A 27,822-nucleotide genomic window follows, 5' to 3' on the forward strand; every position below is an offset into this window, starting at 1 on the left:
GAACTGGTTTTACAAATAACAGTTTTTAACAATGATTGTATTAGCTGGAGGGGGGAGGGGAAGTAATATGGAGAGCTGGGTAACAAATATATTTTGTATTCTGGAAAAATGTTTATGTCATAAAAAATGTTCCTGTTGCATAGGTGGGGGCAGGAAACATCTTTAAAAGTTTTCCATCTTGCAAAGAAAGCATGAGTGTACCTGTGCACTCGCACAAACATGCAGATCATCCAACATCCCTGTGCTTGGGGTGCATACCCATCTCTGTGCTGTCTTTCACCAGCTTCATGAAGGCTATTCCAGGGTAGATCTCTTCTAGGCTTCTTTCTGCAGGTATGGGAGCTCTTTCATGGCACTTTATTATTTTTAATATTAAATGGGGTGGCTACAGTGAGACTGAGTGCCCATGATATGGCCCAGTTTTAAGAGTCTTACATGGTATGTGAGCAAGTATCTGAAAAAGAGCTCTGAAGTCAGGTCTCACACCACCAGCAAGCACTGTAATCACCTGTGAGCTGCTGGCTCTCCTTGATCTTCACAATTTCACACTGGGACTCCAGTATTTTCTTAGAAAATCCCATGAGAACTGAACAGCTTTTATTTGATGACTATTTACTCAAGAAGACCAGTGTATTATGGCATCATTCACATTATCATTTTTCAAGCCCTTTTAACAAAATACATAAATTTTTGCTACTGGTTATATTTGTTAGTATTCACTGTTCCCACAGTGTGTTTCAGCTTCTGAATTAACTTGGCCCTCTAGCATGAATAACTGTATGTTGCTGTTTGAACATTGTTTTTAATGCATTTTACATCATAATCTGCATTGTGGTGTTGAAATATGTGTGCTATAACTCTTTTTGTTTGTCAGGTGGTGGTTTCATTTTGGTTTTATGATTTGTAAGTACATGACAACATTTATGATAATATAATATACAGAGTGAAGTCCTGTCCAAGTTCCAGATGAATGAATATGCATAAAAGACATTGTAATCTTTATCTAAAACTAGTGGCTGGCTTGGTAGGTAAAAAAATCAGGAAACAGTGCAAATATTTGACATATTTATTTCTTGAGGATAGTGTGTCTCAGAATTGATACCTTATAAAGAAGATTGTTGAAAAGCAAGAATTTCTAAGTTTTACCTATGACTTTAACAATAAAATTTGGGTTTGGGGTGGCTTTTTTAGCCTTTACTCGGGTCTTTTAACCACTTGCTATTTTGAAAGAAGTTTTAAATTCTTGTTCTTGTCTTGCCATGCTGCTTTATCAACTGCCTCTGACTGAGTATATATTGTTTAGTTGCTTTGCCTCTGGGATCTCTTAAAAAGCTGTCAGTAGAAATCCAGCTAGAAAAATAGACTTTTTGCTTGCCTCAATGGTTAGTTTTCAATGCAGGGTCATTTTGAATTCAGTGGGAATTTCTTATGCTTTCATAGAGAAGTGGGAGGTGGTTTCTTCTAAATACAAATGCTTGAACACATGCATGCACATACTCTAACATAAGTGCATTGTCTTTCAGCATTCCAGAGTACTGCACAACCTAGAAGAAATGTGAATCCAGATTTTTGTATTTGTGGAATTGCTAAGATAGATTTTGATAAAGGGAAAAAAGGTAAGATTTGATGAAAGGAAAATGGGGAGAAAGGTAGCCCTGAGTCCAGTGCATTAAAAGTGGTACATCCTGCCATACTAGTGTTGCAGAATTCATGGCTGGATTTCCAAGTAAAAAAAAAAAAAAAAAAAAAAAAAAAAGGAGGATCTCAGAGTGCAAAGTGGAAAGTCATGCAAAGAAAAGAAGTGTAGGCTCAAAGGGTCCCAAGCTGACATGCTGACTATTAGGTACTGCTGGTAATGCAGTAACAAAAAAGAAAGTGCAAGGTCTGTGTTCACTGAGACATATTTCTAGAACAAATGGTGATGCGTAGTAACAGATAGCATGTGCTAGTTTTGTCCTTGTTGTGAAGCTATGTAAACAGCTACAAAGCCATTGCCATTGTGTTTGAGGGAGATGTCTCAAAATTAGAACAAGTGCTATTTAAAAGGCGTGCCCAAGAGATAGAAAAGAGGTACAACATAGAACACCCATGCAGATGGAACTAGACAGGGAAAACTCCATCAAAAGACATTTCAAAGTTCCTTGTCAAACATGCTTATTACTTCCAGGCTTTGCATAGACTGACTCCAGCTCTTTAAAATATGACCCACATAGATGTTTGTGTAAGATGAAACGATTATTGGAGCTGTTTTATATTTCAGAACACAGGTTTGAGGATTGCATGTGGATGTTGTGATTCATGACCCTACATCATTTAAGGATTGACAGTGTTGTAGCAGTAGACCTTTAATTTTCTACTGGTCATTTATCATATTTAAGATATATACCCCAAAGCTCTATACTTACATTAGTTATACCCCAATTCAATTTAAAGGTTAGAACAAGAGAAGGGGGGAAAAAAGGTTTTTTTACAAGTTTTTCCCCCTGAAAAGTTCCAAAGCATGTTGAGGTCAGAAGTGTAGTAGTGACTTTGTCGTGGTCCAGACATTTCTGACATGTAAAACAGCCTCTGTTGAAACAACACAGCTGTAGTGACCAACTTGAATTACATTCAGAATTTAGGTTGACAGCATGGAGCTCAGTGGAGTCATTCAGGGCCAAATCCTGCTTTTCTTGTTAATGCAGGTGGTTCCTGTGTCTTCCAGTTGACTGTAAATTAAAAAAAAAAAAGTATTTTTTGAAGATATATCTTTCCTCAACAAACTTTCAAAGAGGTACTTTTAAAAAAATATATTGCTGGATTTTTGTTCAACACTTTTTGGTCAGTAGGAGTGGTTCCTAAATTTATTCTTAAATCATCTTGTAAATAACACATTCATCTCAAAACTCTAGAATTTAAAGCGCAGTTCTGATGAGAATATATTTCCAAACTCAAAAGACAAACTGAATGCTTGAGCATGTGAAGTGCTGAGAAAGCTAAGTAAAGGTGATTTCTTTCAAATTGCTTTATTCAGGGTAAATATGTTGTACTGACCTTAATGCTGCTTTGTGCCCAGAACTTCAGAGGAGGACTCATAACTATCTTGGCAACCTCACTCATTTCATACTGAGATCCAGAGAAAAGCTTTCTTAAGGTGCCATTGCAAAGTTGGATCAGGTATTTACTTTCCAGAAAACTTCTGTCTCATGAGAGGGAAGATCTGCTGATAATTTACCCAAAAATCTGGATAGGTATTCCCTTACTACTATCCTAGTAAGTATATTTACAAGGTCAGGTTTCTAGCAGAGAAAAGGAAGTTATCTGATGTTGATAGTATGGTAGGGTTTTACAGGGAGGTATTGGATTTCAGTATTCCCTTTTCCACCTGCATTATCTTTTACAGATACTAAATGACAATTGTTTGCTGACATTTTAGTGAAGACTGAGTGAAAGAGTAAACAGAAGGGGAAAATGCTGGTCTTGAGCAGCCAAAGTGAAAAAAACAACAAACCAGCTCTCTTGGAGAGGTGGGGGTGCTAAAAAACAAACATTAAAATCATTCTTACAATTGAGCATTTTCCCTGATACTTAAAAATGTAAACCATTGTAATTTTACCTCATAGCTCATCTTCTGATCCCAATCTTCTGTTCTTCCACTTGTTTGGTCTTTTGTTGTCATTGTTTCTTTAGAACCTGGGATTTGAGGCTTTATCATATCTCAGGGTCTTACGAGAGAGTATTTTCTTGACTCTGCAGAGGTCTTTCTAGCCTGACAAGGCCAGTTTAAAAGACCCTGAAGTACAAAGACAGTGTTGAGGGTGCAAAAACCTTCCAGAAGACAAACTTTTAAACTTTGTTTTTGTTTTGTCCTGCTACTTTACTTTACCATGGCAAGATGCCTGGACTCTTGCTAAATGTTCGAGTAAAGCTAACTTTGTGTTTGCAATGGTAAGAGACAAAGGGAGTAAAACTGCAAATGCTAGGTACAGATGAAAGCATTTATCCCATCAAAACAGCCCTTTGTTTTTCTTGCATTTGGACTAGGTATCTGGTTAAATGTCTGGATACACTAGTCATGGACACGTGACTTTTTCAAGGACAAAACTTGGTGAAATGCAAAGGTGTGTTTAAAGCTCTGGCTTGATGAAAATAGCAAAGCCATGACTGGCTGCTGCCAGTTAGATCTATGAAATCCATAGAATAAACCCTGAGTTAAAAAAGGTTTCCTCTCTCATAAGACTACTCCATCTCTTCTTACTGTCCTGCAGAAATTAATATACCCTATACACTGTATACTGTGTCTTGATATATACAGTAACAGTTGGTATAGCTGATTTCCAAGGGCAGCTTCATGAAAAGGTGTATTGTATTTTAAAACACGTCAGAAATCAGTTCTGAAGATTTAGTCGGAGAAGCAGGGGATAGAGGTCATCTGTGTCTTTCTGCCCCACGGGGGCAAAACAACTGAAAAAGTTGTACACCACCTGGCTTTTATATTAATCTTACTCTTCATGCCATTCTGTAGCTGTGAGCCCACCAAGGTCTGTGCGGCTCACTGGCAACTGGGGCCCGACCCATCCACAGAGGTTTGGCTCTGTTGCTCCCATGGGAGTTGGAGTCAGCAGAGGCGACTGCAGTGTTCTGCTGCCAGCAGATGCTGAGTTTCTGCTTTGCTTTCCTGCGAAACAATGAGATTCATCTGCAGAAGTGTAGAGGGGACATTATTGCAAGCTCTGGGTTATGCTGCCAGACTATGCTGTAGAGACAATGATCCATGATTTTGGGGCTGCAGGGCCAGAAGATCCCTGAGCATTGCAGCCCTCTGGTAAGCACTGTATAGCCACATTGGGCACACTGCTTATCCTGCTACATGTGGCGTTATTACAGGGCCGAGTATTTGAGGATTTAAGTTTTTGTCATATCACTGTCAGTTTTGTTACTTGAGGTGACCCCCAGGATTACTGAAAGGAATACTTTTCTATGTGGCATGTCTGCTGTTGATTTTGGATGTTGTATAATCTTCCTTCCTCACCATTTCTGCTGCTCTTACAAAAATATTTCTTGGGGGAGAAGGGAGATCCAGTAAGAGGACTATTGATTCCTTAAACTGTGGCACTAAGGATGATCTGGTTCTCTTTCCCTCTTCTGCTGATGGGCTCTCCCACAGTGCATCCAATTTTCTTGGCACACAACCCAGAGCTGACCCCTCTGTATCCATTCCCCTTTCGTTCTCCCGTCTCTGTAGCACCCTTGAGTGCTTCCCAGTTGGGTGCAATGCATTAGGTGCTGCAGGGTCCTCTGGGCGTGAAGGAAAGAGCTACTGGTAGATAAGTTGTGCAGGCATGACCAGCATCTCCCGCTCTTCTTTCATCCTTGGCTTTCCAGACATTTATGGGAATCTGATATCTTTGCAAGTCCTACCTTCTCCCACCCTTGTCAAAACATAATTAAGACTAGCATAAAGGTTCAAGTCTGGGAGGAGAGCCAGATGGACAGAGAGCATAATCATGCAAGCTTACTCCTCTACAGAACTCAAGCTTGCAATGCTGAATTTGCAAAGTAATTAGTGTTACATTTGTGGGTAAAGGGTTAGGTTAACCATTAATAGGGGAATGGGGGTTCATGTTCTTCCACCTAAGTTATTTTGCTCAGCTGTGCACATTGTCTCTGCCTCTTAGAGACAGTTTTCAGATGATTGCAGGCAGCAGCACTAGAGACCTTGGAAAGAACATGTGAGGCTGCACTAGGGTTCCCCTTGGCATTTTGCCAATTTTCTTTCTGCAAAACTGGACACCTATGAAATTTCCATTACATCAATATTGTAGTTGTTGCAGCAAAACACAGATCATTCAACAGTGTTATAGAATTTGTTTGCACTGCCTTTTTTTCTTTCTTTCTCTTTTTTTTCTTTTTTTTTTTTCTTTTTTTTTGAGTTGAAAAAATAAGCAAGCTACATGGAAAGGGTGAACATATACCCAGGAAATAGTTTGCTGATAACATAGGAGCCTTCATGTCTGCTGGGTGGTGCCCTAAGTTTTCTTAACAAAGAAGTGAGTGTTAGTTCTTCAAATAAAAGTTACTTTTTGCACTCATGTAACTGAGGCTGAGAATTTCCAAGATGAAAACGTTGGCTTTTTATTTATTTTTCTTTTTTTTTTAATGGAACATAATTTGAGTGGGATCTCCTCTCCCTCCCGCAAACCCCTACCCCCCACATTGCCTTCCTCATCTTATGAGGATTACAGTATCCCAAAAACTTTTTAGTACTGTGAGCAAAGGAAACAAAAATGGCTTTGCATTATGAACTGAACAGAGATTAAGTTATTGGAGGCCTTGAAATAGCTCTTTCTCAACTTCCATTCCCATGAGGTTATCCACATAAAGTTGCTGTTTAGTACAGGGTCAGCATGATGAAATTTATTTGTTGAGTCTCTTCGGTGCCAAAGCTTTTGCCAACAATCTGATCTACCTGATAGTGGTACTATTTCAAAAATGTCCAGTCAGTAACAGAAATGCAGTGTCTGTAGAGTTTCAAAGATAGCAGTAATAAATGGGTTCAGAGCAAAGAAATCAAAACAAAACTGCCTCTTCTTTTAATAAAATAAATGCATATAATAATTACTTAGACCATTTACAAACTATGAAAAAGTAGACAATATTACTTTTTCATTTCACAGGCCACCCCTGCCCCTAAGCATGTGGAATCTTTTTTATACAGCTCCATCAGTATACTGTATTGGATGTGCTTGTGTCAACTGTTACATAAAAAAAATTAACTGCTAGCTGGCCCTTTCAGATAAAAGTTGATTGTGGGGGAGAGTACAGGATGAAAGGGTTAAGACAGCACGTATTGTGGATTTTGCACATGGTGTCCATTTTGTTTCCTTTTGCTTTACTACGTTTAAAGAACTCTGCCTAACCATTAGTTATACCAAAAAACCCACAGTACCATATATCTACATAAATTATACATGAAATAAAGGCTTAGGAGATGAAGTCTTGCCATTTTAAGTACATATGTTATAAAACTATATATGCTTTTACTTAGTCTCCAAACTGCAAGGGAGCGTTGTCTTTCATTTTATTTTACAAAACCTTTAATTACCAACATCAAATGAAATTATGATAATCTCCTCTTTGTTTAGTCATCTGTGAAATGAGTTTAGAGCAATGGTTTCCTCTAAGTCAGTACCACATCAAAACCCTAGTTTGTATGGGAGTAGTGAGACTGTGTTAACTTTGGGCAATTCAATTTCCAATTTTGCATTTTATAAGGAATATATATATATACAGATATAGAGATACTACGAGAAGCTTTCCACTCAACAGCCTACCTTTATTTTGTTGCAGACTAATATGAAACATTGGGAAGAGTCCATCATACCCTTTCCCACCTTTGCAGCTTGGCAGAGACTCTTTGAGATGACTGAAAACCCCTTTTGCTGTAGCCTCCCTGCTCTGACCTCTGCTGTCCTACTGCTACTCTAAGGTAGTGTGATTTGACCATCATGCTTTCTGCTTACATGCAAGTATTAGCCAAAACCATTTAAAAAAAAAAAGTCAACAAATTGCTTTCGTATTCTCACATTCATGAAATAGGACGTTTGCAATGCAAAGGCCTGTTTTCATTTGTTGTATTGCAAAATAAATGTCTGGCAGGAAGCAAAGCCATCTGTAGTTTCAAATTTCTACATGCCCAGCATGGTACACCAGCCGATAACATTATGACAGTTTCTTGGCCACCTCAGCTGGTCAATGTGCTCTAACTTATTTGGAGGGCGTGTTCTACCTGTTGGTCCACCTCCACACCAAGGGCTGCTTCTTCATGTCTGCCTGTTGCAGTTAGGCTGCTGCAGCAATCCTGCAAGACAGAGCCATCCTCCTATGGGAGTCTCATAGCAGTAGCAGGGAACACAATTGTATTTACTGAAGCTTAGGGTTACCCCTCACGGTGTGAGCATGGATACTGCCTTGGAGGCATGCCTTTCCTCTTTTCCCCCTTTGGTTTTGGCTACCAGTGATTTTCTTACATTTGAAGATTTCAGAATGGCTGTGGAGGCTTTTTACTCTGAAATGGTGTTTTCTAAAGACAATATCAAGTACTTTCCACTGCCAGTACTTCTTAGAAAGGGCAAATCCATAGCAGGACTATCTTAGGCTCAAGCAAGGTAGGCTTTAGTTTAAGGAAAGCAGACTCATGAAGATAGCAAAATCACAGCAGTAATGATTTGCTCCCTGCCCTTATTGAATGACATTAGTCTGTGCAAGAGCGAGCCGCCTGGCCTTGGTCTTGGGTAGCCGTGTGTCCCAGCTGCTGGTGTATCCTAGTTGGTGTATTGAGATATTTTGGACCTGATTTTTTCTTGACCCACAAAATGGCAAAATTTGATGTTGCCCGGATAGCTGAGAAGCTTGAAACTTCCCTTTTGTAAGGCTGCACATGCTCAGGCAGCAGATTTTGAAAATGAGGTGTAGAATGTAAGCGTGTCAAGAGCCTGCAAGGTGTACCGTAACTTTAAGACAGGTTAGGGTTGAGAGTGGGCCTCATAGTCATGGTTCATGCCAGGACTGTTTGTCATAATAGCAGTACAAGGAACAAGTACACTGTTGTCAGTATTATTTTAGGAATTTAATCAAGGGCCATAAGCTGACTCAGTCATAAGTGGATGATCAAAATCTCTTTTCAGTTCTACTCTCACAGAAATTGTTCTCACTCTTTTCACCTAGTTTAGCCTATATTCCTTTTATATGCTATCCACTGAATTCTGATTATATTCTAAATGATTTTTTTCTTTTTGTGATGTCTTGATTGTCCCATTTTTTGTATGTTCTGATTGCAATTAGAAACCAATCACACTTTATTCAAGCTAGTGGTGTCAGAGGGTTTTAAAAATGTGCATGATGAATTAATTCACACATCCTTTATTCAGAGAAAGAGATGTCAAGTGAAAGAGATGCCAAAATTTTTAAAAAAAAATAAAAAAAATCAGTATTTCAGGAAATACCAGGATTTCAGATTTCTGTATTTTACCAGTTAAGATCAGAGTAAGACAGCAATAAATGATTATAAATCTTCAGTTAGTCTGAAGTATGGACACTGATAGTTCAAATGCATGTCATCCAACCCGTCATCCCTTTGTCTTAATGATAGACTGCTTGGTATTTTCTCCTAAAGTTTTATTTAAACTATTGTATGTTAGGTTTCCTGTGCCAAATCCTCTAGGTCTATTTTCATAATTTACATGATAAGATAAACAGTATTTGTCTGCTGAGGAAGGCTAAATTGCCTGCCTCTTGCTTCATGTCTAATCTGTTGCTTCAAATAAGATAAAGCATATACAGCACATAAATAATATCAGAAATTTATTTTTGTGGAACACATATTGATGGAGTTTTAAAACAAATAAGCATTACGTAGTCTTGAGCGAAGGTTATTGCCTTTAACTGTTTAATTCCCTGACTTCTGCTGTCCTTTTCGTAAAGGCCTCTGCAAACAGGCACACGTTGCCCAGCGTCCTGGTGTTTCAGTGCACTGTCAGGGGAGGCACGTCTTCCTGGTGAGCACCCTTGCCTGCTCTGGGTGATGAAACCCAGGGAAATAGACCTGAGGCATCCCTGCGGAATATAAGGGGAAAGGTAATCTCTTCTCTAACTTGGCTGTAGGCTTCAAAGACAGCCCAGGCACAAACAAGCTGGCACCATGGGGCCAGGCATGCTTGTGGATTCACAGCCATCCCACCTGCAGAGGCAGGAAGCCAGCGGCTACTGCTTTCTGGACCTGCTCCAGCTTGTCAGATTCCTCCGAGGCTGACAGAGAGCAGCTGCAGTCTTACTACAGGGAATGGGAACCCAGGCAGAACCAGTGTCATCTTAGAGAGCTGGACAGAGAGGCCATGTGTCAGACAGGTTGATCTCTGGTGAATTTGGTTGTGTTCATATTCCATAGATGTGTAAGGGCAGAGACAGCGTATACCACCAGATGGATAAACGTTAGTATTAAACAACAGCTATGCAGCTGGAGTACGTTTCTCAGATGAGATATGAACTCTCTGAAACTGCAGCCCTCCAGAAGGGAAAGTGCGAGGTGGAGGGTGATTTGTTATTTTATACTTCAGGGCACTTTGATGGGCAGCAAACCAATGTGGAGAACTGTGCCACTAATATGCAAAAGAGCAATAAGATGAAAAATCAGACATAAGTAACTCTTAAATGATTGTGCTCCCCCCTTCTCCCCACTAACCTCCTCCCCCACATTCTCAAGAACCTCCCCGGAATGATATTACATTTTAAAGAAAAATCTTGTTGAATACTTCAAGTCAAGGTATTATGGTGTGGTGACGCTTCTCACTGGAATGGGCTAGAGAGTTTTGTATTCAGTACAAAAGAAACACAAGAAATACACTGAATTTTGCATTCATAGGAGAGTATATAACATTATTTGGATTTTTCCATCTTCAAAAAACTGATACAAAGAATTAGTTCAGGAGGATATTGTGCACTTCTCTCATTGAGAGGTTTGACATGAATACTAGAGGGAAGAGAAAATTGGGCAATGGGACAGGATGAGAATTTGAAAACTAGAAAGTAGCATGGGTTACTCAAGTCAGAACAAAACAAATGGTAGTTACTAACTCCAAGTGCAGCAACGTACGGCTAAATTTCACTAAAAAACAAAACAAAACAAACTTCCATGCAGCTGTCTGTTGATAATTGATCATTTCAAGACTAAAGTTTCAAAATATTTAAGAGAGCTTTGCCCTTGTCCTGGCAAAAATCAGGTTTTTACTTCATTAGTATATATCTCACACTGATTTATTGTATTGCAATTGCTGTAGTTTGGCATGTATGTAGCTGAAGGCCATGTTTAGAATCATAGTGTTTAAATGTTTTTGTTTTAATTAATTCTGTGTTAAAATCATTTAGTGCTAGTTGGCCTGGAGACCTTCACTAAAGAAGACTTCACTTGTCCATGTGATATTTCCTGGTAAAAGAATGGTTAGATAAATAAACATCACTACCACCACCACTGAAAACAACAACAAAAAAAATCCACCATGCACTAGCCAAGTTTTCATACTGGCATTCCTTTCTAAGTTCTCATCATCGTCAGACATCCCCTCAAGTCCTGCCATGGTATTGTTGATTTTGTATTATGAGAACAAGACAAGTGCCTGGAGGTGCTGCAGATAGCATAGCTGGATTAAGGAAGCCTGCAAATTGTGGCAGCAATTCCCATTAAAAATTTTTTAATTACCACACAGATCATGCCAAGAAACGATTGCAAAATATGGATAGTTTGATTTGTTTCATGTCTCCAGGGTGTGTTGTAAAATGGGAATCTGGGACTATTACCTTTAAAAAAGAGTAACTATCACAGACAGACTAACCCATGATGCTTGCAGTGCCAGTAGTATTCTGCTAGCTCAAGAAAAATGATGGGTGAGCCCTTAAAACAATCTCTTGTATTATATTTTAGCAGATAGAGGCACTTTCTTTTGCTAACTTCCCTCTCCTGTGGAAGTCCCTTTTTGGAATATTTACTTTGGCAAAATGAAGCCATTTTCTGAGGTGTCCAGTGTTCCACTGCCTCAATAAGAAAACTATAATACATGACACTTTTAGGGGAGGTAGACTCCAACCTGAAGACTGAAGAAACATGCATATCAGCAGGAAGGCAGCAGAGATTTCCTGGAAACCAAACTCTGTATATTGTCTCCTCCTCCTCCTCCTCTATCTTGTGGTGGGCAGATACAGCTGGGAAGCTGAAGTATTTTCTAAATTGCATCTTTAAAACTTTTAATGTTCAAAACAGGACTTCATGGAGACATTTGAGTCTCTTACCATTCGATGAGTCATGACTCCATTGTTTTGGTTTTTTTCAGTGTGAGAATTTTGATTTATCAAGATTTTTTGACCCTGTCACAGAATATTAAAAATGCGAGGGATGTAAATTTAAGGATTATTTTATCAGGGTTTTGTCATTCAGCTGTAGGTTGGGTCGTGTTAGAAAGTTTTAAATGCTTCACATCTGCTGTGCCACAGCAGAGGAAAACAGAACCGCGTCTGAAGTATAAAGTGCGGTTGCAGTCAGAAAAGTGACCATGTGAAAATGGCATGTTCTTAGTCAACAGATCCGTTCCCTATGTGTTTACCACTTTCATATGCATGCTTGCCTTGTGAGAGTAAGTCTGTTACTACGTTTCAATCATTTTGCCTGTGGAGTGCCAGCAGGGCTATGGGAAACAAACACTATGGTGTGCTGTCTGTCACATCACCAATGGATTCATTAGTGAAATCCCAGTTTCAAAAATGTTTGTTCAAAGATCTCAGCTTCAAAATCTTTCACCATGGAGAGGGTTCCTGAGACAGCCTAACTTTCAGAGGCATGGCTGACAGCATAATACTGGTTAACCTTGCTTCCGTCTCCACTCCCCCCCACACGCTTAAAAAGGAACAAACCAAAACAAACTCTAGTCCAAAACCAAGCTCACGTACCATCTTTTTGGTTTCAAACCAAATAAATTTGATCTGGAAGTCATTGAGAAACAGTAAACACGAAACCCTACCGTGACATATTTACAGAGTGATATATTCAGAAAGTGACCGCACTTAAATAAAATAAGTTCAAAGACCAGTAATCAAAACCAAATATGGTCAGTCCATCTTCCAAAACAAAAATAGAAAAGACAGCTGAAACTATCATTTCTTGGGTTGGATGGATATTGGTATATGAATGGTAGCAAACAGACCATAAGCTGGTATGATCAAGTATGACGTGGAAAAATTAGTATTAGAACAAAAAACTTACATGAATGAAAAGCCTGAAGCAAAATTTATCTGTTGGCTTTTATTGTTCATGTTATTAGTGTTCTAGAAAAACTAAGCAGAGAATATCTCTTCTCTTCTCTTCCTTGGACTGTTTTAAGAGTTTGTAACACAGTAGTGAACAAATCAGTGCCATAATTCAATCCTAGGCTTTTCCTCTGCTGCAAATGGCCAGCCCAGCTGAGGTTGCAAACTCATTTTTCATAAGTAATTTTTTTCATCTGCATACTTCTGACCTGCTCTGTCTCACGGGGTAGGGTGAGTGGGCATACGTTTCTGCAATCCCAAAAGCTAAGTAGATGTGCTCTGTTTTGGGCTGTCTGCAATCACCAATGTCAGGTAACGTTTTAGTCATTTGCATTCTTGCAAACTGTGAACTGTATGAGAGGTGACGTGTAGGAGGGTGAAAATTATATCTCTGGAACTTTCCAAGTGAATTTCCACATGTGGAAAGGCTGGAACAAGCTGTAAATTGAAGAAACTTACATTCACTTAAGCCTTTTTAAACTTTCTTCTAAATCCATTTAAATATCTTATAAGGTGATAAAATTTAAAAGCCCCTTTTCTATGCTGACATGCTACTAATTTATCAACTAGTGTACTTTGAAGTGAGTGGGGAAGGAGGAAGATACTAACAATTTTGATAAATAACTTTCAACTTTCTTGCTTTAGAAATTATTACTCTTCAGCTGCCATGTGTTCTTTCCTACAATATTTCACTTGCACTTGTTCTGTTTTCTTCCTGTGATGGAAGTCTCAGTGGAAAGTACTATGTCATGTAAATAATATACACATGACAGTCTATTATTTTGTGAGGTTATTAATCCCTGTAGAGTTGAGAGCTTTCTGGTTTGCCTTAATGTAAAATCCATAAGCATGTTCCCATACAGAAAAACTCTCGCACTTGTATTTCATAAAGCTTAGAAAAGATCTTCCCTGAGATTTCCTGAGAAATTTTAAGAATCTTAAAAACATCTTGATATACTTTGAAATGCAGATTAGGATTCAGACAGGCTTCACTTTTATCTCTGTATACAGTACTCACGGATATTTAAAAATTACTTAAACCCCTGCTGCTTCTAAGTTTGGTGTGTGTTAATGAAGCCTTGAAGAAATCAATTTTAATTGCAGATGGCACCAACACAAGTTGTCCCTCTCAGGAACAGGGAAACATTAATGTAGGGAACTGGAATTAAGCCAGCTTGGAGTACAAAAGAGGTGTTCCCAAAGCCTCATATCTATACATAAATAATGCCTAATTCCTGCCTCCTTTATCATATATCCTTACTAAATACTTCACAAAGCTGCAAAGTTAGAAATGCATGTGTGAGTGTACAGTCAGAGTTTTTCTTAACTTGGAATTTTCTTGAGATAAGGTCTAAGTCACATCTATTTTACTATAAAAGCACGAAATTGGATTTTCAAAGTGTTGTAATTAGACAAATCAAAATAAGTGGCACTGATGAAATCCTCTTCCAGGGGACTGTTTTCACCCCAGGTTTCTACTTTCTAGCTGCTTCTAGAAAGTCTTGCTGTTCTAAAATGGAAAAGAGGTTTTTTTCTTTTTTCCTGTGGTGGAATTTTTCTCTTTCCCCTACATTTCCTCTCCCTTTATTTCTACAATGACTGAACTGTTCATGCTTAATAAAAAAAGTAAAAAAAAAATAAAAATTAAAAGTAATCACCTGTGGTCAGAGGCTCAGAAAATATAATCTTAGTGATAGCTGTCTGAAAGATCTGTCATTGTCTGGAAGCAAGAGCTGTACTATGGACTTCTGTTATCTTTCTTGAAGCAGTGGCAGTTTTTGCAGAATCTATGCTTTAAGAATCATTAAGTTTGTAACAACCATTATTAGGTACAGTTTACAGTATCTCCCTGAAAGAAATAATTTCGTAAAAGTAAAATGAAAATCTGTAAAGAAGAAAACTGAACAGCTTACTTAATGGTCACTTGAAAAAACAAAATGGCTTGCATAAAGTTGAACAGGGATAACCAGTAAATATGCAGGCTGTGAAACATTTTTACTTCAAATACATGTGATGCCCCATAACCTCTTAGTAATTCTTTTGCAAGCAAACAGATGTCGAAATGCCTGGACTGCCCTCTCTTCCTCCTGTCCCATGCACCCCTGAGCTCTACATTCCCTGCAGGGTGGGGCAGGAAAGGTGCAAAATCTGGGGCGGTCTCTTTGGAGCTCTACAGTCTCGTCCCATTAGCCTCAAAGAAGCAGTTAATAAAAACAGTGAAACAGGCGTCAGCAACTCACAACAACTCTCCTGTTTCCTTGCAGGCTGTCCCTGAGGCAGTGGCAGTCTCTCTAACCATGTTCTCCTGTGTCTGACACACAGGTAAACAAGCTTAGGGTTATTGTAGCATCATGACTTAACAGTCTTCTCTGAACACGCTGAGCAACATCAATACCACATCTATGCCCTGCTGAATCCAACTCAAGAAAATAAGCTGGGAAGCTGAGCACCAAACACGTAGTCAAGACTACAGAATCAGAGGGCAATTCACACAACCGAGTACAAGAAGTATCTAAGAAATAACAGTGAGAAAGTCATGTGCTGGAAGTGGTCTTTGTAAACACTGGGCATTGCATCCCTGTGTTTTACAAAGATCACAGAGAAGCCAACACCACTGTGAATCTTAAAGACCAAATAAATGTGTGGTTTGCCTCCCAAGGTCTTTCCCCTAGTGTTATTATCTCCAACAAAGGGACCAGTGTTATAAAAAGAGTCAGTGTTGGCTAAAACACTTGAATACCATTAAGAAAAGTGTCTCCCTCCCTGGATTACAAACTAAAAGGTTTGACTATTTATTTATTTTTAATAAAATTGTGGTAAAATTATCAATGGCCCTTATGGTAGCAGTAGCTCCTATGTCTAAAGTGTAAGCCATTAGCTGTGAACATAACAAAACAAGATTTTAAAAAAATTATAGGAGTATTTATAGTTCATGTCAATCAGGCTTTTAAATGTAGGATTGTTTCAGTTTGGTTTGGTTTGGGGTTTTTTTGCTTTCACATTTTAACCTCTCTAATGAGAAGAAAGATGATGCTGAAAATACTGATGTTAACACCTGTTCTAAGTGTACAAACCCTGCCCCCGGACACATGTTCACATTTCTTTTGGCAGAAACAGTATGAATTCTGCACTGACCTTCTGGAATTTTGAAATTTTCTTCTTAGCAGCAGCATGAGATCTTCAGGAAAGCCCCACTGGGGAATATTTTTCCGTGTTCTTCCCTCCTTTTTTCTACTTCTGACGCCATCTGGTAAATTGGATTTTGGTACGTTTGCATAGCCACTTCTGTCATACTCTCACTTCATACTCTCAGTTTTTTCATTCCAACATTGCTGTACTCAGTGCTCTCCAATGCTTGTGCAAGCACGCTGGAATTATTCTTTTTTATTGGGTTACTAAGCACACCACTGAGGATGTTTACTGAGGAAGGAAAGCCTGACACGAACCAATAGATTAATAGAGAACTGGTCCCAGATTTTTTAAGAGAGTCTGGAGGGGGTTTATATTCCAGAATTTCATCTTTGGTGAACAATGCATTAAACTTTAATTGATTCCTGCACAGTGTCTTTGACTAATGAAACGGACACTTCCCAAAGAAAAGCAGCCATCAAAAGTTTCACATATGTATATACAAATGGCCTTGGAACAATTGCAGTGAGACTTTAGATCCTGCCCCAGTTCCATGCTGAACTCAAATGTTTTACCAAATACCAACAGTCAACGACACCCTGATTAATATTCCTTACCTCAAACTGTATCTGAAACAGGTTTTGAATAATACACAGAAAAAGTCCAATCTTGTTCCCAAGTAATATTGAAATCTTGTATTAGTGAGTTAAAACAAATTCATGAAAAACTATAGTTTGATGTTACAGAAGATACTTTCTTATTGAACAGGGTTGAAAGAAATTACTTTTTATTCACACTCTTTGTTTTTTTTTAATATGAGAGACAAAAGCTTAATAAATGTGCTTCATATCTGCTGTGCTATAGCTGGATACCCTTAAGACTGTGGTCTGAGTAACATGTAATTACAGCATCTTCTGATCCATCCTCTCACTGGTTTAGATATCTAATTTTTATTTTAATTTCCTTATCCTTGCAAGGAGACAAGAATTAAGTAAATGGTCTGTATTTATCTGTCAGTCTTCAGACTTTCTGCTTTCTTCTCTTCCCCATCTTTCACCCTTTCTGCCGCAATTTTTGTTATTTAATTCATGGTCATTCCAGCCAGGCTTGGCAGGCAAATAGACATCTCAAAGATGGGTCTGCCTGTGCAGGTTTCTAGGCATGATCAGCCAAGCTGGGTAGCGAGCCCAGAAGGAAGACACAGTGAGGATAAAGCAGGAGGAACAAGTGTGGCCTCTGTCTTACAAGGCTTTCAGATCTCAGTACCACTCTGGACGAGTGACAGGACATGTCATCTCCGGTGGATAAGAGACATCATCTAGGGTGTCAGCAACAAAATGGGAGGGAAGTTAATGCAAGGGGAAATTCTTCATGAGACAGAAGGGACATATCTGTAAAGACAGAGGTTTCATTAGTTAAGCTGTTCATTAGTTAAGCAGAATGACTTTCAAATACCTCTAAAATTAACATGGGTCCTAAGTCTTCAAAGAGGTCTTTTTTTTCCCCAAGATGTTCAATTGCTGTTTTTGTCTGTGTACACAGATATATTTATTTTAATTAATTTTCCTTTACCCATATGAAGGCTATTAACACAATCAAGTACTTTTGCTCAGTAATTCCATCTCAGAGGCATGTATTTTGCTGTCAACAAGAAAAACAGTAGAATTCAAAACAGATCAGTTCTTCAGGATTCCATTTGTTAAAAGATAACATGCTTTTGATTTTATGAATGAAACACACATGCTAAAATGACATTTTAAAAGCAGCTAGAGTAATGTTTGAGAAACAAGTCTTGACAACAACTTGGGAAAATAACATAAAACCATTTTCACTATGTTAATATAACTGTGCATCTCAATGAGTGAAAATCCAAGAGGTAGCACATCCACTGTGATTCACTGAAATCCTCCCCTTTCTGGTAATATCGCCAGAAGAAACAAAACAAAATCATGTAGCACTGTTAGCCTTGTGGTGTCAGGAGTGGTGCCATATGTCATCTTAGGAAGAATTGCCAGTCAGCGATTGCCCCTAGCTATTTTTTTGGTCATTAAAATGGATTCAAACTCATTCCCTAAATTCTTCTCAACATATTCTGTTAATACTTTGTTAATTTCTATATGTCTTTATTCTTCAAACCTGCAATAAAACAAAGAGATTTTCACCCAAGACAAATTTTCATGGTGCTGTTATACTTAAATTATGGATTTTACATTCTGGATGTGAGATAGTTACTGTCAGTTGTGAACGTATATCTTGTACTGATGAGCAGTTATTCACCCAGTGTTAATGTAGCAGGATAGCTGGACTGATAGAGTAATATGTAAAAAGTCAAAAATCTGGTGAACAATTTGCTGCAGAAATTTGTTTCTCCACCTGAACCTTTCTGAACTTTCTACCATTTCTCGTAATGATAAAATGGTGATTTTTTTTTCCTCTTCTTTCCTTTTTGACAGAAGTTTTTATGATTTTCCTTACTTGTACAATATGAAGTATTTTATGCAGTGATTTATTTTTTTTTAGTAACTCAAACTGCATCTTTGCTATATTTCCTAATGTAGGCATGGAAGAAGTTATTGAACTTGCTGAAAAAGAAATTCCCTACCTGCAAACTACTTTTTTCTTTTTTACTGGCTGATTGTACTAATTTTAAGATTCAGTTCTGACTATACTTAAAAATCTCAGTGTTCTAAATGGCAACCAGAAAATCACCTAAGTTTTAAAAAGAAACTAGTTATGTAAACATGGGTCATCCTTGGGATACCCAGTTCAAAGCATTCTCAAAGAAACATGGGTTTTGGAAGGTATTGTCCCCTAGGAATTTTCCATCCTCTTCAAATCAAGCATAAGACACTGTTTTTAAAAATTAAGTCAATGGTCCCAATAGCAGCTAGACGCAGACTTCCCAAAAATTTTACAAGCTGGATGCTACAGGGTCAGGATGTTCTGTTTCCTCGTAAGCATCTGAACACTGGAACTTTTTTCCAAAGTAAAATACAAATTCCAAGTTTTAGACTCTTTTTTTTTTCCCCCTAATCTTTGTGTGTGGTGATTGAGACTAGACTGCAAGAAAAAAAAACTTATCATTAACAAAATAGTTACTTTTGGAGTAGATATGTCATCTGTATTGCTAAAGTCCTATTTAATGTAGTGGAGTGCTGTTCTGTTTTATTCTGTGCACTGTAATTGTATGGTGTTGATTCAGACCCTGTGTCCACTTGAGTTTGACGCTAATCAGCTGTAATTGCATAATTTACAGAGAAATCCTCTGCTGGTCTAGAAAAGACCTTCTGCATTGCTGGACTCTGTAGTATCAGGCCATCATTCTTGCGGTTCTCAGCCTTTCACAATCCCATTAGTTTGGCAAATGCCCAAAAACATATTTAGTCATGAACTCATTACTGATACAACAGGCAACACAGGGCATGAAACACAATGCTGCCCACAGCATTCCTCAATAATATGTTCTGGAATGCTTATCTTAGATTCCAACTTGTTATTACTTTGGCACACTTAAATAAATGGACCTGTCAACAAATAACAATGCAATAGGCAACGTTTCTTTCAAATTATGTCATTGCCCTCCAGATTTCATCGTCCATATGTGAGAAGCATGCTGTTCTTGGGAAATAAGAAACATGGGAAAAAATAGTGCATTTTTATTAGTATTTGACAGCAGTTCATGTGTTTGATGACTAAAGGAGGCAGTGATACCAACCTAACACAGAAGCATTATGGCAGCCAAGACCAGTAGCTTCTACCATATACATCACCAGTGAATCACTGCCTCATTTATCCAAACTACCACTTGCCACCAGGAGAATCCTTTGACTCCAATTTGTGTGCAAAATGGTGGCACACAAGAGGTGGCCATCCAGAATTTCAGAGGCAGAATTTAAGAAACAGTCATAAAAAGTATGTTTACGATGTCTCTGTGCTTCCCTGCATCCTTTTGCAAAGTATAGGAAAAAAATCTTTATTTATGTAAGCATTTTGGTACCTGTTTTGTTCATTGGAAGTTACTGAAGTGCTTATTAGTAGTAAGGACCAATATGCTCTTCACATACATTGCTCAACAAGTAGAGTACTGAAAGAGTGGTAATTTTTTTTTTTTTTTTATGGTTTAGAGATTTAAAGATTCCGGTGAGATTAACAGTCTGAGATTTTAAGTGAGCCTTCACAATATTTCACACTTTAGGAAGAAGCTATTCCAGTCATAGGATCTCTGTGTGGGAAGCGTGTGGGAAGGAGTGTGTGCATAACTGAGGACCTTCTGAAAAGAGCAAGAACAGCTCTTTCTTGGTTTACACACTTTTAAAGAATACAGTGTGGTTTTAGGATTGTGTTTAAAATCCATATAAGTACTTCTACTCTGGGCACTGGGAAAGGCACATCAAAGAGTTAAACATGACATTGAAAATGGTATGGTCAAAGAGAAGGCATGAGTGGGCAGTAAGTAATGCAGAGGCAGTATTGCTAATTGTGAGTGATGTGGGGTGTCATCAGTTGTAAGACAAACCAATAAAATGGGCAATTTGTGAGCTATCCCTCTTTTTCTGTCACTGGGAGTTATCTTCAAATGCAAAAATATTAGAAGCAAGAACTATTCTCGTATATCCAAGTAGATGCTATATCCTGATACATCCAAATACACTCTTCCAAAACAAAAGTAGCGTAATTACGTATTTTATTGTTAGCATGCTGCTATTGCTACTGAGAGAGGCAATCGCATTCTTTGTCTTGGATTTTAAGTGTTCCTTCATTGCTGTGCTTCCCTTACTTGAGGCTTTGCTTCCAAGTGATATGAATTTTGCTGCACTGAATCTCTATTTATGGTCAGTCCACTGCTGAAAAGAAGATTGACGTTTTCAGCTATGCTGGGTATTTCCTATTGTAACAGCCTACTGTTTCCATAGAAATCCTTCAAAGTGTTTTAATAGAATGTGATTAAAAAAGGAGTTTTGTTGACACATTTATTCTGCCAGATTTTTAACAACTTGATTAATGTCTCCTCAATATTCACTGCTTTTAAAAAACAAAAACAAAAATGCAGAAAACGTACATGTTGCCGCAGCACTTTCACTGTCAATTTCCAAGACCCTTGAATTCACTTCTCCCTTCTCTTTTTCTTCCTCCCTATTCCACCTCTCAACCCTATCATCATTCTGTCCCTGAAATCCCTTCTCTACATAAAATTAGCACTAGAAAATCTACAGTGGTGACAGAAAACCCTCAAATCAGATTCTGAGCATTTTATGATTCATCAGAAACTATCTATACCTCTGAATCAAGTTGCTTACTAAATGGTGGCTGCATTATGGGCAGAGCATTATGTGAGTAAACCATGCCACACATTGTCAGAACTTCTGGAGCCTGCTGGAGATACCCACGTTGAGCTGAATACATTTTGTTTTAAGGGGGTGTTGATTTAAATGTTGGATGATTCAATGCCTCCTGCTGTCTCCTGCAGTGTGGGCATAATAGTCATACTTTTGAATGCAGTGCTTTTTAATTGCTTTCATTTAATGTCCATCCTCCTCATCTAAGTCACTGCACGATACCAGTTACCGTGTGAAATGTTCTAGCTATTCCGTTCCATACTCACTCCTTAACAGGCTCCAAAGTTGTAGTCCAACCTTCCTAGGAGTCATTAATTCCATCTTTCAGCATCTGTGCAAGATACATTTCATTCCTCTCCTGTGTTTGCTCTGTTCACAGAAAAAGAAGAAGAATTAGTTGTCTCTGTTAAGTATGAACAGAAATAGATAATGCTCACAATGGCACATATTAATTAGTTTTATAATTAAGTTTTCTGACATCTTGAAATGAGGTTTTGGTGAGTCTGATGATGATCACCAGACTTTTTAAAGTGATCATCTGACGTATTTGTTCATGACAGCAATGGAATTATTATGAGCAACTTCTAAGTGTTTGCTTGTGAACCTGAAGGTTAATTTGAGTTCTAGCACAGAGTTAGTGAGTTCCCACTTTTTGTATCCATTAGGTAATTTCAAAGATTTCAAGCCAGTAACCTGCAAAGCAGAACTCCCTTGATTTGCCAGGCCCTACAGTGACCCCAGCCAGTGAAGCACAAGGAGACTCCTTAACTAAGCATCTGTCTGTTTATTCTTAGACAAAATGTTTTTCTTATTTCTGAGTTCCTCCAATTATTGTGAATTTTACATATTTTGAGATAAGTTTCTGTGTGTTTCAGTATGGGCCTTTAGTGTCTGTCCAAATGTCTCCTGTAAGTATTTTGCAAATGTCTTAGACAGCAGGGTGTATCTAAAATGGCACTAGATGCCTATACTTAAGCACCTGAATCTCATCCCTTGTTACTTCTTAGCCAATATTTCCCTCACTAAGCACTCTATAAATTAGATTAATATAAGGTACATTAAGTGCATCTTCAAATGACTTGTGGTAGTAAGCTAACTCTGCTACTTGGATTCCATTTCCATTGGAGTGAATAAGACCCTTTTTATAGCAAGCATGTCACTGGATCACACTTCATTGACTATCCTGTGATATTTTCAATGTTATCAGAATGAATTGGTGTGATTTGAACATAAACCCCTCTGACTGTGGAGATTGGCTTCTGCCTATCAGTTGCTAAATTCTGTTCAGTGTACGTCAGAGGCCAAAACTGCAGCTGACATCCAGTGATGAGGAGTGCTCTGTGCATGTCCCTGGAAAGAGGATTTTAGTGTCTTTCTGTCACTTGAGTAAAGTGTAGCTATTGCCGGGGATTTGTGTAAGAGTAACAAGCCTACCAGATATGATACAATCACTTTCTAAATAACACCTTCGCGGCACTCATTTGTGGTTTTCCCCATATGGTTTGCTTTGAAGGCTCACCAGCAGCGAGTAAATATATGGACTGCTTTTTAGTTGCACGTAACCTAAACGAAGAGATTTATGAGGAAACTGAGAGAAAGCACAAAGTAGGAAAGCCTAAAAGACTTGAAGGAAAATTGAGAGTGGAACATCAGTGGAGGAGACCGACAGCAGATGCAGATCTGAAGAAAGACTGATGCATTGTGGTTTCTTAGCAAGCCAATCCAGCATATCTATGCAGCCATTACATTAAGAAAACCAGGGAACACAGTAGTCAGTGAAAGATGATATATTGCACCTCTGGTCCTGTTAAAGCAATTTTGCCCATTTAAATAGTAAACAATACAATCTCGTCTTGTGCATGAACCCAAGTATGCAGCCTTTTAAAGCTCTGATATCATAAAAAATGCTCAATGAATGGCATTGAGTGAACAGTATCATACAATATAAGTGGTTATGAGAGCTTTCAGAAACCCCCTTAGGGTCTTCTGAGTTGTCTTACAGTTATGCTGCTGTTAAAATTCTTTACTTAAGGGATAGAAGCAGCTCATTAAATTAAATGCAGTTTCTTCAAGATTTGACAGAACATAATGAAGTTAATAGTGATTTGGATTAAGGAAATTTTGATACTGATATTTTTGCTCTGACTGTTGGCATATATTGAATGACTGGATAATTCCTTTGCAATGAATAATGGATAATTTTGTCTAGCATATTGTAATATTATGCACATTCATCATGCACAGCAGAGGTAAAAACTTTGTTCTTCCCTCTTGTTACATCTGGCCTGTGCTGAAATAGGAAACATTGAATTCAGAGAAGTGGAAATAGGGTTGTCCAGGGTTGCTGGGTTTTGTAACAGCTTTGCCAGTAAGAGCATGTTTAAATACAGAAGTTGTATGACTTTTTGTCAGATTTTCTGCATTCAGATCAGCATAGCATGCAGATTTCCCTGCCTTTTGTCATTTAAGCAAAATTAAGGTCATGTTTAGCATCAGCACACAAACTTGCTTCAGCTGGACTACAGGCACAATGGTAGTTAAAGTCTAATATCTCTTAACACACCCTCTGAATCTGAGCATGCCATGAATTTTGCCATGCCTCGATTCTTATTGCTGCAGATCTTATAGTAAATGCTTACCAGTGGTATCATTACTGAAAAGTAGTTTTATATTCTCAAGTGAAAACACACAATAGCAATGTGGGGGATTGTTGAATTGTACAAAAATATTGGGATTGGAGAACATATTGATTTATTTTTTTGTTGCCTGGGAAAATATGATTTTGCACAATTGCAAATGATCTATCCAGAAATGAATAGAAAGAAAAAAACTTATCCCCAAAAAGCCTTCAGATGAATGCTGTAATTCAGAAGCTCTGAGGAATTTCAGTAATGAGTATACTGTGAAAGTGCAAAATTTTCAGGCCTCTTCTCTCTTATTCACAGTGTGGGAACTCAAGCTCAGTGGAAGCTATTCCCTGCAGAAAGGGAGAAGAATGGATCCAGCCACTAACTGGGATAATTAGATCCTTCCTTACACTATTTCATTGACTTACACATTTGACTGACCACATAAATATGTTTTGCCAAATATAAAAAAATGGCTTTGTGAATTTGATGGTTAAATAAACTCTGCTGACTTTAAGCTAAAAGCAAAACATGCATTTTCATATGTGGAGCACCACAAAGTTCTCTGAGGGTCTCGCATGAACCAACTGCTTTGTGGAGTGGGCAGCACACTGCCACTCAAATCCAAGTATGCACTGGAAATGCATGCAGCATCTTCAAACATAGGCAGATAGGTGTGTTAAGTACATCATCTTTGTAAAATGCTGAGAATGTTGATTCTACAGCTCTATTAGCTGAGTTGCAGTCTCAGCAACTAGGAGAAATATAGAAAAAAATTCATCTGGGGAGGGGAAAAACAAGAGAGAGAGGAAGAAGATGTGAGCTGGCCTACTAAACTGTTTTTCTGAATGAAAGGGTACTTGTGTTTGTACAGAACAGGTAGATAGACCTGTCCTGGTGCTACCAGTGCTTTCCTAAAGGAGAAGCAATTACTGCCAGGGACTTCGAGGACTGTCAGGGACCAAAGTCCTGGCTGCTAGGACATAAGTGGAAGGAAAGAGTTTGGGAGTTGGCCAGTAAACATTGTTCTTGAAAGATTACTTATGTGAGCGCCGCTCATTGAAATGCAAGCCCTCTAGCCTCTCTGGGAATTACCTGTCTCTTCCCACACACAGCAGTCCTAAAAAGGCTTCTGGGAAGGGGAAAAGGCTGTTTCTTCAAAGTTTCTTCATACATTCCCTCAAGGGATTTATTGCTTTCAGATGCTATTTCTCACTCAATGTGTTTAACACCACTTTTCAGCACAGCTCTGCCCTTTACTCAGTAGGATTAAGTCTTTGTCAAGCCTGGTGTACTACAATGGGCCAAGACTGGTTTAGGAACATTTTCTCTTGTGTTGAAGTACAGGCTCTACATAAGCCTCAATCTGAGTGCAGGAACTTCTTGTCTATGGCCTTTTCTGACTGCAGACTAGTTTTATGCTCTTCTTACTGTATCTTTTTCCTTCTGATATCCCTATAACCCAATAGTAAACATTGGGTAAACAGAATAAAAGGGCAAAAAGAGCAGCATGAGCTACAGCAGATTACATTCTCCACATTTATTGCATGTTACTGCAGATATGTTAGCTTTCTGTACATATGTGTTTTACTTGCATCTCCTTTTTTTATTGCTTTGCTTGCCCTGAAGTGGCTGATTTATGTGTTTTTAAATACTTGGTGTAAACAAATGAGTACATGAGACCTTTTGCAGTACTTGTGAAACCCCTCCCAAGTCCATCTGTCCTTTGCAATTGTTCCAAGCCACAGAAAGGAGTGTGTACATGTGCTTGTGTGTGTGTGTATGTAACTATATATATAGCTTAATAATAATCAAGCCTATACTTTTTCCATTAAATGGTACTGGAAAAAAAAAGCAGTTTTAAATACATCATAGTTGCAATACAATATAGTTTTTTACCTTTTCACTAAAAATTAAAAATAAAAAAGAATGTGTCATGCAAAGTTGCAAAGTTTGCTGAAGAAATCTGAAGTGGAATGTACTGCTTCTTGAACTGAGTTAGTTATGAGAATAAAAGGAAAGTAAACAAAGAATGAAAATGGGCAGTACCTCCTTTTTCTTTTGCAGTAACTTGTGATGTCAAAATTTCTTCTTATGTCCCATTCTTCTCATCCTCCCCTTCCAGATGTGTCTCCTCCCCCAGCAATAGTACATAAAGGAAAGGTTTTAGGTATGTATAACTCAATAAGTGAGCAAACTTCTCTTTATAGTGTGGCAGTTAGACTTGTTCAGAAAAGAGGGAAAATTTTCATTCAGATATATCCTGGTTCCTTTGTGAAATCCATAATTTAAATAGCAAAACCACTTCAATATTTCAAATATTTGAATCAGAGAGTTGCAACTGTGCTGAAGTGTTTATTGAAAATGCAGACCATTTTCCCACTGAAATTTTACTGCCAATGAAAAACATTGCCACTTTCTTTTTGTCAGATCTAGTGTAATCTTATTTAAAATTAAATTAAACAGCAAATTCAGGACTATTTGATGGATTGTTTGACATTATTTAATAGGTTGTCTCAGCAGGTTGAGATTTTGAAGTTTTGGGGGTTTTCCTTCTGTGTGTATGTGTGTTTTCAGTAAGACAGTTGTAAACCCCTGTTTAGGTCATGCTTTAATACAACTAGTGGCACTTTGGGGATGAGATCTGAGCACCACTTAAATTAATACACATTTTGTCATTTCTGTGGATGAGACAGGGTGCCTAAATAAATTCTTTCACCACTAAGCTACGCTGTTCTGAAGCTGTTGTTTAATGCCACTGTGTGATCCAATAGTATTATTGGTTCTTTACCATCTAAGGAAAGCCATTTCAGGACTTATATATGAAGTAATTTGCAGTTTTACTTTCTGTATGTTCAAAGATGTGATGTGCAAGCTCTACATGAGCCACAGTTATTGGCAATATATTAGGTTAGCTCTAGTGCTAATGTGTTTGTGGAAAGAGTTTCTTGACGTTTCGTTATGTCTAAATAGCATGCCATGAGCCTTTAGTGACTTTATCACTTTTTCCTCCAGATAAATGATGGAAGTGCAAATAATAATGTTGGGAATTGTTTTAATCAAGTATTAAATCTGCAAATCTGTTGTTATTGTTATTTTAGTAGTGATACTTCTTGTTTCAGTTTTCCTCCCATAATGTTATAATTGAATGAATCTTGGAAATGCAGAGGGAGCATTACAAGAATTATACAAATAACTTAAGAGGTGAGGAGAGAAAGGGAAAGAGCACTTTAGAGATCCAAAGGGAAAAAGAAATCCTAATCATCTGTTCCTAATTTATCCACCCTAATACAATCTGCCCTATCCAGCTCATCATCTCCTGATGTATAATGCATGGATAAATATTGCTACCTATGTACTCTGTGAATGCAAAGGTAGTTTATAATTCCCCTGAACGGTTTTATTAATAGTACAGTGTTAACCACCTTGGTCTGAGTCATAACTAATTGTTACTCTATATTTGTGAAACCCAAGGAAATGAAGACAAGAGGAGGCAGAAGATGGGAAAAAAAAAAAATCCCACCCTGGAGTTAGGTGTATTAAAAGAATAAGTTCTTTTAGTCTAAGCAAGAAGCTGGTAATACTTGTTAATGTAGTCATTCTTTAAAACAGTTTTTCAGATATTAAATTAGAAATCTTCACTATGCTCTAGCTATTAACAGAAACCACCTGAATTTCTGGATGGAAGTCCAATGGAAACAGAATTATAATATCCGAAAGCCTATGTAATGGCATGTTAAGTTTTCCATTGACTGGTTTCAGCCCTCATATTCCTCTCAGGTTGAGAGGTGAGCAAGTTTGACATCTTACCCATTTGTTGTTTCACAACCTATTACAGAAAAATATATCTCTTAGTTTTAAAGGAAATAAATCTAATCAGTAACATTAAGTTGTGTAAT

This window comes from Manacus vitellinus, unplaced genomic scaffold (genome assembly GCF_001715985.3).
Source record: "Manacus vitellinus isolate BGI_N305 unplaced genomic scaffold, ASM171598v3 scaffold_3_pilon, whole genome shotgun sequence".
Taxonomy (NCBI): Eukaryota; Metazoa; Chordata; class Aves; order Passeriformes; family Pipridae; genus Manacus; species Manacus vitellinus.